Source organism: Nicotiana attenuata, unplaced genomic scaffold (genome assembly GCF_001879085.1).
Source record: "Nicotiana attenuata strain UT unplaced genomic scaffold, NIATTr2, whole genome shotgun sequence".
Lineage (NCBI taxonomy): Eukaryota > Viridiplantae > Streptophyta > Magnoliopsida > Solanales > Solanaceae > Nicotiana > Nicotiana attenuata.
The window spans coordinates 186,376-200,170 of record NW_017670595.1 but is presented as its reverse complement, the minus strand read 5'-3'; positions in this window follow the sequence as shown (position 1 = coordinate 200,170).

Here is a 13,795-nt window from a genome sequence, read left to right as displayed (position 1 = left end):
AGTCTACAAATATTTACTGGACATCGAACTGTCATTAATTGATACCAGATTAGCCTTACGACGTTAACATGTCAAGCTAACATGATTAAACAAACTAATATAGACTAGACTAATATTTAGCGAGCAAATGTTAGCATGATTTTAAACAGTCCCTTTACATAGTTCGATACAGTCCATTATCTATTACAGTGAACATTAAAGTATCTCAGAACAGTCCCAAAACCATTAGGCTAAACAGTTTACTTATACAATCCAGGGCTTATACACGTACAAAATCGAAGTGATAATGTGCTATGAAGTTAAATCAATGCCTAACAGTACACCACAGTCCAAGCAGCATAACAGGTGAATTACTTGCATTTCATTTCAACTCAGCATTACAGTAGGGTAGATCAAGTGTGTACCTGATAATTGCAAACACGAATAGGAGGAGATCAGTAGCAGTGACAGTTTTAACAGCAGCCCAGGAGAGGTTAAAACTAGTATTAAAACTCAGTTCATACGGCACAAACAATTCTAACATCGATGTAACACAGCAGGACCAAAACACCAAACAATTTTTCAACACCAATGCAATCCAAAACCAAACCAGACACCAGATTCAGTTTAAACAATTAGATGGGAGTACCCCAGTTGTTCCTGAATTAGCACAGAATGAATATCAAGACAGTTTCGAAAATTTTCCAGGATTTTCATGGAACAGTGTATTTTTCTCTGTATTTTCTGTTTTAAAACTCTAAATCCTCTTGGATTCTAGCAGATGTTCCTTCACTGTTCTCCTAAAAATTTCAGGCCCCTCCTCTTTCTTTAACTTTTTAAACTTCCTTCTCAAGGCAAAATGACTGCCTATTTATAGGTGAACTAAGTCCAATTTTCAGATTTTCTTTACCCCCCTTAGTCCCTATTCTAATTTCAGTGTTTACCCCGCTATTTGCTGGACTGTTATGCAAGAAACTAACCTAAGTTTATTAGAATCTACACTATAGTCCCTCCTAGAAAGTCCATGCCTACACAATCCCTATTCTACCCTCAAACCTCTTCAAAAACTACCAAAACCTGCTGAAAGTACCCTTTTCCCATGTCCAAACTACCCTTTAAGCCTCCTGAAAATTGCCTAGACTACCCAAGCCCCCTTTAATTAACTTAATACTGACTATGGTTAATTTTGTCTAACCTAAATCAGCATATAACCAATCAATCAACCCTAAATATGCATTAAGAAACAATTATCAATTTAAATTGGGAACTAACATCACACTGCCATTAACCAGGCAATATTCGAACAAATTTGGAACAGTAATTAAATCAAGATTAAAGCACATTCAAAATTAAACTACTGCTATGCATTAAATGCAATAATTACTGGAACACAAGAACAAAAGAAAAATAGCATACCTAATCGGATTAAAGACTCGGCCAACCTTGTTGCTTGAATCCTCGAGGATTCTTGACACGTAACATACCTAATCATGTATTTTCACAAGAACCCACATGATTAGGAAGGTTACGGTCAGAAATCCCCAAGGTTCTCTAGTTAGGGTTTTTACAGTTTTTAAGATCTAAAATTGGAGGAATTCTAGCAAGATTTGAACAATTTTGGTTGGGGATTGACGATGAGGAAGCCATGGGGACTATGGGGTGTGAATTTGGGCCGGTTTGGATAAAGTTGCATTTTGGCCGGAACTTTTGATTCAATATTCGAGGGATTTGGCTAGGAATTGGAGGATGATATTATGGGGGTTGGAAAGAGGAGAGGAAGACGAATCTGTGGTGTATTTTTGGTGTTGATTGGAGCTTCGCCGCCGGCGGCGGCGATTTCCGACCGGCGGCGGACGGCGGAGGGACGGTGGGGCTAGGGCGGGGTAGGGTGGAGGACGGCGGAGTTGAGGTTTTGTACGAGGAAGAAGAGTTTGGTCTCAAAATTTCTGAATAATTCGGACACTTTTATGTAAAATTCAAGATTAAAGCTGGGCCAAAACGACGTCAAAACGACGTCGTTTTGTTATGGGAGGGACTGGACCGGGCGGTGAATTGGGCCTGGGCAAGCTTGGGCTGGGTGTTCTTCTTTTGGATTAATACAAGCAGCCCAATCCGGGCAATTTGTATTATTTTCTTATTTTGCTTTTTTTTGTATACATTTTTTGTATTTTTGTATTTGTTTATTTTTTCTGATTTTTTATAAAATGCCTAAACAAAGCAAAGACCTAAATTAAGCTATTTTAATTCCTAAAATTTACTTGTAAACCTATTTTGACACAAATGCAAAACTAGTAGTGCAAAGACTATTTTCTTGCAATTTGTTTTTATATTTTATTCTAAGACCAATTAACTAAAATTATGAAATTAAATTCCTAAATGCTAATGCATATTTTTGGTATTTTTTTATGGATTAAATGCGTAAAATGAATGCACCAATTACCAAAGAATGCCACAAAACTCACACAAAATTATAAAATACTAGGAAAATTATTTTGCTTGAAATTTTGGAAATTACTGCTTAGGGCAAAAATCACATGCTCACAATTACTCACTGAGTCGGAGTACTCACTTTACTCCCTGCACCATGTGTGCAGATACAGGTATTCTGGAGGCGTAGATTGAGCTATTGCTGCTATCCAGATCTCACCGGAGTCATCAAGGTAGCTGCATGGCGTTCGCTAACCCGATTTCTTCCTCTATCCTCTTTACTTTCAGCATTTTAGACTATCTTTTGTTTAGGCTATTCCTCAGACTTGTATTAGAGGCTCTTGACTCGTGACACCAGATCGGTGGGATTTGTAATGATATTTCTTGTTTTCCGCACATTTTATCTACTGTTACAGATTTATAATCATGTTAATTTGGTACTTAAACTCTGTTAATTGGTAATGAACTCTATATGAGGGATTGAGAGTGTTGAATTGGTCGGGCTTGCCTAGCACTGTGTTGGGCTCCATCACGATCGGGTAGGGGTCGTGACAAGTTGGTATCACAGCCTAGATTACTAGGTCTCGCGAGTCATGAGCCGGTTTAGTAGAGTCTCGTGGATCGGTATGGAGACGTCTGTACTTATCCTCGAGAGGCTGCAGAACCTTTAGGAAAATTCCACATCCTTGAAATTCTTGTCGTGCGAACTTGTTGAGCCGAATGCTAAATTTCTCCTTATTCTATTCTCTCACAGATGGTGAGGACACGAGCTACCAGACGTGACGGACGACCACCAGTGCCACCTACTGAGGCCACCAGAGGCCGTGGACGCGGTCGTGGTCGTGCCCGAGGCAGAGCAGCGAGAGCAGCACCTATTGATCCACCAGGTGCCCCAGTTCCGGATCAGGCTCCAGCAGTACCAGCTCAGGCACCGGCTGTGCCCATAGTGATTCCTGGCCTTCAGGAGACATTAGCTCAGATTTTGACAGTGTGCACGGGCCTGGCTCAGGTGGTTTCAGCCACCACAGCACCAGCAGCTACTTCGCAGCCGGGGGAGGCAATCAGACCCCCGCTGCTCGCACACCTGAGCAGGTAGCACAGGGACTACAGACTCCAGAGGCACCTCCAGCTCAGCCAGTGGTACCAGTACAGGAGTTCAGGGTTCCAGTTATGCCCGAGGACGAGCAGCGTCGCCTCGAGAGGTTTGGTAGACTCCAGCCTCCGACATTTAGTGGAGCTGAGGGCGAGGATGCCCAGGGTTTTCTCGACAGATGTCAGCAGATGCTCCGTACAGCGGGGATTCTTGAGTCCAGTGGTGTGGCTTTTACTACTTTTCAGTTTACTGGAGCTGCCTTCACTTGGAGGGAGGCGTATGAGCGGCGTAGGCCGGCTGGTGCAGCACCTTTGACTTGGCAGGAGTTCTCCACTCTCTTCTTGGAGAAGTATGTACCGCAGTCTCGCAGGGAGGAGCTGCGCAGACAGTTTGAGGGGCTACGGCAGGGAGATATGACAGTGTCCCAGTATGAGATGAGATTTTCCGAGTTGTCTCGGCATGCAGTTTGGTTGGTTCCGACAGATCGTGAGCGCATCCAGAGGTTTGTTGATAGTCTCACCTATCCTCTTCGTGTTCTTATGACTAGGGAGCGAGTGCTGGGTGCCACATTCGAGGAGGTGGTTGATATAGCCCGAGAGATTGAGGCGGTTCACCGTCAGGATCGAGATGAGAGGGAGGCCAAGAGGCCTCGAGGTTCTGGTAGTTACAGTGGCGCTCCTTCGAGGGGCCAGTTCCAGCAGGGCCGGGGTCGTTCTTTCAGGTCCGCTCAGTCAGCTCGACTCGAGTATCGAGGAGGATCTTCAGGTCGTGGTTATCAGGGTTCTCAGCAGGGCCAGCCATCTCTCAGCGCTCTTCCAGCACAGAGTTCATCTCGTGCTCCGTCTGCTCAGGGTTCTTCCAGGCCGAGTGCATCAGCTAGTCACTCTGGCGCAAGGGGTTCCCTTCAGTCCCAGTTCCCTGCACCCGGGAGTTGCTATGAGTGTGGAGAGTTCGGGCATATACGGAGGGAGTGTCCTCGTCGTGCTGCTAGCTCATCTCAGCAGAAGGGTCAGCCCTCATCTTCTGGTCCAGTTTCTTCAGCACCCGCCCCGCCAGCTAGGGGTGAGGGTCAGGCAGCCAAGGGTCGCCCCAGGGGAGGTGGTCGATCGTGCGGTGGTCAGGCTCGCTTTTATGCTCTCCAGGGCAGGACGGATGCTATTGCTTCGGATGCTGTTATTACAGGTATTATTTCAGTCTGCCACAGAGATGCCTCAGTCTTATTTGATCCCGGTTCCACCTATTCCTATGTGTCTTCATACTTTGCTCATCATTTGGGTACCACTCGAAGGTGTCTTGCTTTACCTGTTCATGTATCTACCCCGGTGGGTGATACTGTTGTTGTAGACCATGTATACCGGTCATGTTTGGTTACTATTGGGGGTCTGGAGACCCGAGTTTATTTGCTACTATTGAGCATGGTGGATTTCGATGTTATTTTGGGCATGGACGGGCTATCTCCATGTCATGCTATTCTAGACTGTCATGCTAAGACAGTCACTTTGGCTATACCGGGTGTTCTGAGGATCGAGTGGCGTGATGTGACTGACTATGTTCCTAGTAGGGTAATCTCATTCCTAAAGGCCCAGCGTATTGTTGGGAAGGGTTGTCTTTCATATTTGGCATTTTTGAGGGATGTGGAAGCCGAGACTCCTAGCATTGATTCTGTCCCGGTTGTGAGGGAGTTCCCAGATGTGTTTCCTGCAGACCTGCCGGGCATGCCGCCGGACAGGGACATTGACTTTGGTATTGACCTGGTGCCGGGCACTCAGCCCATTTCCATTCTGCCATATCGTATGGCACCAGCAGAGTTGAAAGAGTTAAAGGATCAGCTTCAGGAACTCCTAGATAAGGGGTTCATTCGGCCGAGTGTGTCACCGTGGGGTGCACCGGTTTTATTTGTGAAGAAGAAAGATGGCACCATGAGGATGTGCATTGACTACAAGCAATTGAACAAAGTAACAGTGAAGAACAAGTATCCCCTACCCTGCATTGATGATTTATTTGACCAGCTTCAGGGAGCGAGGGTGTTCTCCAAGATTGATCTCCGTTCGGGCTATGACCAGTTGAAGATCAGGGATTCGGATATTATGAAGACTGCTTTCAAGACTAGATATGGGCACTATGAATTACTTGTTATGTCCTTTGGGCTGACCAATGCCCCGGCAGCGTTCATGCACTTGATGAACAGTGTGTTTTGGCCTTATCTGGATTCGTTCGTCATTGTTTTTATTGATGATATTCTGGTGTACTCGCGTAGTCAGGAGGAGCATGCGCAGCATTTGCGAGTGGTATTGCAGAGATTGAGGGAGGAGAAGCTTTATGCAAAGTTCTCCAAGTGTGAGTTCTGGCTCAGTTCAGTGGCTTTCTTGGGGCATGTGGTTTCCAGCGAGGGTATTCAGGTCGACCCGAAGAAGATAGAGGCGGTTCAGAGTTGGCCCAGACCGACTTCAGCCACAGAGATTCGTAGTTTCCTTGGTTTGGCAGGTTATTATCGCCAGTTTGTTCAGGGATTTTCCTCTATTGCATCACCCTTGACCAAGTTGACGCAGAAGGGTGTTCCATTTGTATGGTCGGACGAGTGCGAGGAGAGCTTTCAGAAGCTCGAGACAGCTTTGACCACGGCTCTAGTGTTGGTTTTGCCATCAGCTTCAGGTTCTTACACTGTATATTGTGATGCCTCAAGAGTTGGGATCGGATGTGTATTGATGCAGGAGGGTAAAGTTATTGCTTATGCTTCTCGCCAGTTGAAGCCCCACGAGAAGAACTACCCTGTACATGATTTGGAGTTGGCTGCTATAGTTCATGCTTCGAAGATTTGGAGGCACTACTTGTATGGCGTATCTTGCGAGGTATTCACTGATCATCGCAGTCTTCAGCATTTATTCAAGCAAAAGGATCTTAATTTGAGGCAGCGGAGGTGGCTAGAGTTACTCAAGGATTATGATATTACCATTCTGTATCACCCGGGGAAGGCCAATGTAGTGGCCTATGCTTTGAGCCGAAAGGCGGTTAGCATGGGGAGTTTGGCGTATATTCCAGTTGGGGAGAGGCCCTTTGTAGTTGATGTCCAGGCCTTCGCCAATCGGATGGTGAGATTAGATATTTCAGATCCTAGTCGGGTGTTGGCTTGTGTGGTTTCTTGGTCTTCCTTATATGATCGCATCAGAGAGCGCCAATATGATGATCCGCATTTGCTTGTCCTTAAGGACAGGGTTCATCATGATGATGCCAGGGATGTGACCATTGATGATGATGGCGTGTTGAGGATGCAGGGCCGGATTTGTGTGCCCAATGTGGATGGGCTTCGGGAGTTGATATTGGAGGAGGCCCAAAGCTCACGGTATTCCATTCATTCGGGTGTCGCGAAGATGTATCAGGATTTGAGGCAGCATTATTGGTGGAGGAGGATGAAGAAGGACATTGTAGGGTTTGTGGCTCGGTGTCTCAACTGTCAGCAAGTAAAATATGAGCATCAGAGACCGGGTGGTGTACTTCAGCGGATGATTATTCCCGAGTGGAAGTGGGAGAGGATTACTATAGATTTTGTGAGTGGTCTCCCTCGGACTTTGAAGAAGTTTGATTCGATTTGGGTGATTGTGGATCGGCTGACCAAGTCCGCGCACTTCATTCCAGTATGTACTACCTATTCTTCGGAGCGGCTGGCAGGGATCTTTATTCGGGATATTGTCCGATCGCATGGGGTTCCAGTGTCTATTATCTCAGATAGGGGTACTCAGTTCACTTCTCAGTTCTGGAGGACTTTTCAGCGGGAGTTGGGTACACAGGTGGAGTTAAGCACAGTGCTTCATCCTCAGACGGACGGGCAGTCCGAGCGTACTATTCAGATATTGGAGGACATGTTGCGTGCCTGTGTTATTGATTTTGGAGGTTCTTGGGATGAGTTTTTGCCGCTTGCAGAGTTTGCCTACAACAACAGTTATCAGTCGAACATTCAGATGACTCTGTATGAGGCATTGTATGGGAGGCGGTGTAGGTCTCCGGTGGGATGGTTCGAGCCCGGCGAGGCTAGGTTATTGGGGACAGAGATGGTTCAGGATGCATTAGAGAAGGTGAAGCTGATTCAAGAGAGGCTTCGTACAACACAATCGCGACAGAAGAGTTATGCGGACCGGAAGGTTCGGGATGTGTCATATATGGTGGGTGAGAAGGTCTTGCTCAAGGTTTCGCCCATGAAGGGTGCTATGCGGTTTGGGAAGAAAGGGAAGCTGAGTCCACGGTTCATTGGACCTTTTGAGGTACTTAGGAGGATTGGGTTATGAGCTTGCTTTGCCACCCAGCTTGTCAGGCGTGCATCCGGTATTCCATGTATCTATGCTCCGAAAATATGTTGGGGACCCGTCTCATGTATTGGATTTTAGCACTATTCAGTTGGATGATGATTTGACCTATGATGTGGAGCCAGTGGCTATTTTGGGTCGTCAGGTTCGAAAGTTGAGATCAAAGGATATAGCTTCGGTGAAGGTGCAGTGGAGAGGTCGGCCCGTGGAGGAGGCTACTTGGGAGACCGAGCGGGAGATGCGGAGCAGATATCCTCAGCTGTTTGAGACTTCAGGTATGTTTCTTGACCCGCTCGAGGACGAGCGTTTATTTTAGTTGGGAGGATGTGACGACCCGGCCCGTCGTCACGTGAGTTACCGCCCCGTTTCCCCCATCTTATGTTTCTCTATGCTTCATTGTCGGTATTTGATGTGATCGAGTTGATTTGGATTGGTTTTGGTAGGAAATGAGACACTTAGTCTCTTTAAGGAAGGCTTGAATTGGCGAAGTTAGTATTTTGGCGAATTTTGGTTGGTAGTGAGATTTTGATCCAAGGGTCGGAATGGAATTCCGAGAGTTGCTGTAGCTTCGTTAGGTGATTTTGGATGTGTGTGCAAAATTTCAGATAATTCGGAGGTGTTTTGGTTGGGTTTTTGATCGAATGCGAGTTTCGGAAGATTTGGATGAACTTAGGCTTGGAGTTGATGTAATTTGATGGTTTAGGTGTTATTTGTGGAGTTTTGATGATTCGAGCAAGTTTGAATAAGGTGTTGGATTATGTTTGTATTTTTGGTTGAGGTCCCGGGGGCCTCGGGATGATTTCGGATGGCTATCGGGGAGTTTTGAACCTTGGTGAATTGCAGGTTTTTGCTGGTATCAGGTGTTTCCGCATCTGCGGAATATGGGCCGCATATGCGGTTCCGCAGATGCGAGTGTTTGGTCGCAGGTGCGAGTTATTGAGGTAAGGGGCTGTCTTCGCAGATGCGGGCTTGGAGCCGCATCTGCGGTGCCGCAGATGCGGTAGATGTGTTGCAGAAGTGGAAGGGTGTGGATTTGGCATTTCCGCAGAAGCGGACAACCATCCGCAGAAGCGAGGTCCACATATGCAGTAGAGGACCGCAGATGCGGTCGTGGGTTTTAAATGAGGATCCGCAGAAGCGGAAATCCGACCGCAGAAGCGGTAGACGCAAATACGGTAATGGGACCGCAGATGCGAAAATCCCTGTTATCAGAAGGGGTTTTAGAGTTCATTTGTTCCGTGAGCTTATGTCCATTTCCACCATTTTTAAGCAACCTTGAGAGCTCTTGGATGGAATTTGAAGGGGATTTCGACTAGGTGTGATTGGAGGTGAGTTCCTTGGCCTAAATACATGAATTAATGGTAGAATTTACATGGAAATTGTGGAAATTCATCAAAAAGAGGGTAAAGCTAGGGCTAGGTAATTTGGTATTTCAAAGTGGAATTTGAGGGGTCAAATGGACTCCGATTTTGGTAAATTTGATATGTATAGACTCGTGGCGAGATGAGGAATCCGATGATGTTAATTTTCTGATTTTTCCAGAAGTGGGCCCGGGGCTCGGGTTTTGCCATCTTCGTGATTTTTGATGTTTTACGAGTCTTTTCGATTGGGTTATATTCCCTTAGCCTATTGTAACGTATTCGCTGTGGTTTTGGCCAGATTCGACGCGTGAGGAGGTTGATTTGCGAGGCAAGGGCATAGCGAGCTAGGATTTTGGCCGGCTTGAGGTGAGTAATGGATATAAATGATGTCCTGAGGGTTCGAAACCCCGGATTTGCACAACGTAGTGCTATGTTGAGGTGAGACACACGCTGCATGATGAGCGTGGGGTCCATTACTGCTGGGGATTTGGACTTGGTCCATCCCGATTGATGATTCTACTGTGTTTTTGACTGAGACTTAAATTATATCATTATAGTTTGGGCTAGTTGCCATGTTTGGGGCTTTTTGCCGACCTGTAGAACCCTTAGGGGTAATTGTATATGATTGACCTCACATTACTCGTAAACAAAATCATACCCTCAGTCATGTTTCTAACTGTTTAATCTAATATGAATCGGCTTTGGTATAACTAAACCAAAAGGAGAGTAATATGTGGGCTGAGATCCCTATCTTACCTTAGTATGCCCGAGAGGCTAAGTTATAGTGACTGAGAGGGGTTGAGAACCCCATAGTGAGGGTATTTGATATGTTATGGATCGGGCTGCACACCGCAGCAGTATATATTTATATGAATCGGGCTGCACGGCGCAGCAGTATATTATTGGATCGGGCTGTGCGCCGCAGCAGTACATTCATATGGATCGAACTGCACGTCGCAGTAGTATAGCGCTTGGGCTGTAGGAGCCCCTCCAGAGTCTGCACACCCCCAGTGAGCGCAGTCGACTATTATTGTTGGATCGGGCTGCACGCCGCAGCAGTATATATGTATATATGGATCGGGCTGCATGCCGCAACAGTATACTATATGGATCGGGCTGCACGCCGCAGCGGTATAATTATGATTTCGGTTTTCGTGAGGAGTAAATTAGTTGAGTACTGGCTTATAGGATTTTTACTTGACTTCTTCATTCAGTTGCTGTTTAAATGTTCTTACTGCTTTGATATAGAACTGCTTAGTGCTTTTTACGAGATTTCTTTTTGTCAGTCATTATTTATTTCTATTACTCACTGAGTCGGAGTACTCACTTTACTCCCTCTACCATGTGTGCAGATACAGGTATTCCGGAGGCGTAGATTGAGCTATTGCTGCTATCCAGATCTCACTGGAGTCATCGAGGTAGTTGCATGGCGTTCGCAGACCCGATTTCTTCCTCTATCCTCTTTACTTTCAGCATTTTAGACTATCTTTTGTTTAGGCTATTCCTCAAACTTGTATTAGAGGCTCTTGACTCGTGACACCAGATCGGTGGGATTTGTAGTGATATTTCTTATTTTCCGCACATTTTATCTACTGTTACAGATTTATAATCATGTTAATTTGGTACTTAAACTCTGTTAATTGGCAATGAACTCTATATTAGGGATTGAGAGTGTTGAATTGGTCGGGCTTGCCTAGCACTGTGTTGGGCTCCATCACGACCGGGTTGGGGTCGTGACAACCAGATTTAATTAGGTTATAAATATCACATTATTCAGAATAAAGAGTAAAGCACAATATCTCTTCCCCCTTTTGGCATCATCGAAAAGTTGCATACCCAATGTGAATCCCAGATTTTAATAATTACTCATGGCCACTAAGGCAACTGCAAGTGAAAACATGAGTCAAATTATCAATAATCAACAGACATAATTGAACTATTAAGATCAAAAGCTGCATAGAACAAGAGAAACAGCAGTAGTCATTGATAAGGATATGTTTCCACAAACAAACCACAAAAAGAAAGAAAAAACTTCCAAAATATGAGCAAAAAGAACTGAAACATCCCTAAATCGGGTCACTGGGGGTTACTAGACTTGATCTAAAGACAAGTGCTGGAAGGCCTAAGGCTTGGAAGAACTAGATGGTTGAGATTGGAGAAGGTTTAGCATATTCTGAAGCATTCCATCACTCTTCTCCTTTTCTTTTGCTAGCTCAGTTCTAAGGCAATCTCTCTCGATCTCCAATTCAGCCACACGTGCCTTAAGCCTAGCAATTTCATCATCCTTAGTTCCACACTCCTGAACCAAGGCCCTAACCTTGCTGTTGATGGGTGTCTTCAGAGATGAACCAGGTTCAACTGGGGTGGCATTGACTGGATAGTCACGAGCTAGAAGAGTCTTGACACCAAAATGTTCCTTGCTTGATGCCATCTCCCATTTCTTCAAAGGCACATTCAGCCTGTCCAGAATAGTAGTCAATATGAACCCATATGGAGTGGCATGAGCCTTCGAGCCATTAATGACCCTGTCTAGTAATTTGACAAGAAAAGTAGGCCAATTGATCTACATTCCTCTCACAAGGCACTCCATAAGAACCAGGTCCATGTAGTTGGTAGTGTGCCTTCTCTCCTATCTGGGCAGTAGACACTTGTTGACAAACTCAAACAGGACTTTGTGCTCAGGCCTCATCTCACTTTTCTGCACAAACCTGGCTTCAGGCACATCTTCAGCAGCTTTAGCATCACAGAAATTCCTAGTGATTTGGAGAGCAGTAGGGAGAGAATCCAGACATGGCCACCTTTGCCTTGTATAATCATCATACCCTTCATTAGGTATGTCCAGAATCTCACCAAGTTTGAGTGCATCAAACTCCACTTTTACTCCTTTCACCAGGCTGGTGACTACCCCATTCTTCACAGTGGCATTTGCCATAAACTCAATTAGTTCCTTCCTGGCCAGCCTTCCATCCATTTCCAGGACCATGTCCTTCCACCCTTGTGCAGTAAGAGCATCCACCAACCTCTTTATTCCTGGTTCATCCAGGTCTTTCAGCAACCTTCCTTTCAAAAAATTTCTTTTGCCAAAGATGGCAAACCTGTCTTGTTCTTTCTCAGATTCTTCCTCTTCTTCTTCACCACTCCATTCTTTATCTTCCTTAGTAATTTTCACCCGCTTGCCTTTCACTGCAGATCTTGTTCTCTTGGACAAAGAGGGTTCAACAGGTACAGGTACAGAAGAAGACTTCTTTGAAGAAGTCTTGGTTCTTTTTGATTTGGGTGTTGGAACCTCTTCAGTTGTTCCTCTTTCTTGGTGGACCAGTTCCATCTCCTCTTCTTCTTCTACTACTTCAGAGCTTTTTACAACCTTTGCTTTTCCCTTCTCCCTCTTTTTCTTTGTGCTTTCCAGAGCTTTCTGTAACTCTGCTTCACATTGCTTGACCCTGCTTCTAGTAGCTCTTCTCTTAGGCACTGAAGGGACAGTAGGTTTTGGGGATGAAGTTTTGCTTTTCTTGGTTGGCTTGGAAGCAGTTGGAGCCTTTTGTGAAGAAGATTTTCGCTTCTTTGGATCATAACTAGCCCCCAACCCTCTTCAGAAGATCAGCCAGGGTTTCCTCAGCTGATGAAACAGGTTCTTCTTGTTGCTTGCTTAGATGAACAAGCCCTTCAGCCGCCTCCCCAGAACCACTTCCCCCTGACTTAATGCCACTTTCTTCAATACTCCCACAGATAGCAAGAACTTTTTATTTCCCATTACCCCTCTCATCACCACTTGGTCCCTCTCTCTCTCTTTTCCTTTCTTTTTACCTCCACTCCTACTTGATTCAGCCACCTTTACATCTTTAATAGGACCAACTAGAACAAACCTATTTTCAGTACTTTCAGCTACAGTAGAAGATACCATACAAGAACTTACCTCAGCAGGGGTTTCTTGAATTTTCTCAGTGTCAGAAGACCCACGTTCTTCACCTTCACTGGCAGAAATAAAAGCTTCAGACTTAGAGCTGGAGTCAGATTCGTGAGCAGGGCTTTCTTTCTTTTGGCTAGCCTTCAGTCTCTCATTTAGAACTTTCCTTAGGGCTCTAGATGCTACAGTTTTTCTAGCCAACATTTTCTGCCTACACAACCTAGGTTTTGGAGATTCACTAGGAGGAGTAGATGAGGATGTGTTAGAGGGGGATGCTGGTGGGGGAGTGCCAGGATTATCTTGGGGGTTAGACATGGTTCTTCGACTATGGAAGTATTTTGGGAATTTCTGAGAAGAAAGGCAATTTGGGATTTCTGAGGAAGAAAATCAATTAGAACTGGAGATTTAATTTTTGACAGTTATGGGATTATGAAGAAGAGGTATGGTGTGTATTTAAAGGCAATTAGTCATAGGTGCAGTAACGGCAGCCTTTTTAGAGGTCTAATCAAAGTGTAATTCCAGCCTCTTAGTAATTATTAGGCATCGCTAGATTTTAGGCAAAAATCCCGGTTTTTAGAGTTCTAGGAGAACGAAACTGGTTCAATGCTCAACGGATAGAATTTCTGGGGATTTGACGAATGTAGAACTTCTGCTCATGATTGGATAATTAATCTTTCTAATTGTGCAGAGTATAGAAAACATACCTGAGCTTTCATATGAACACATACTGATG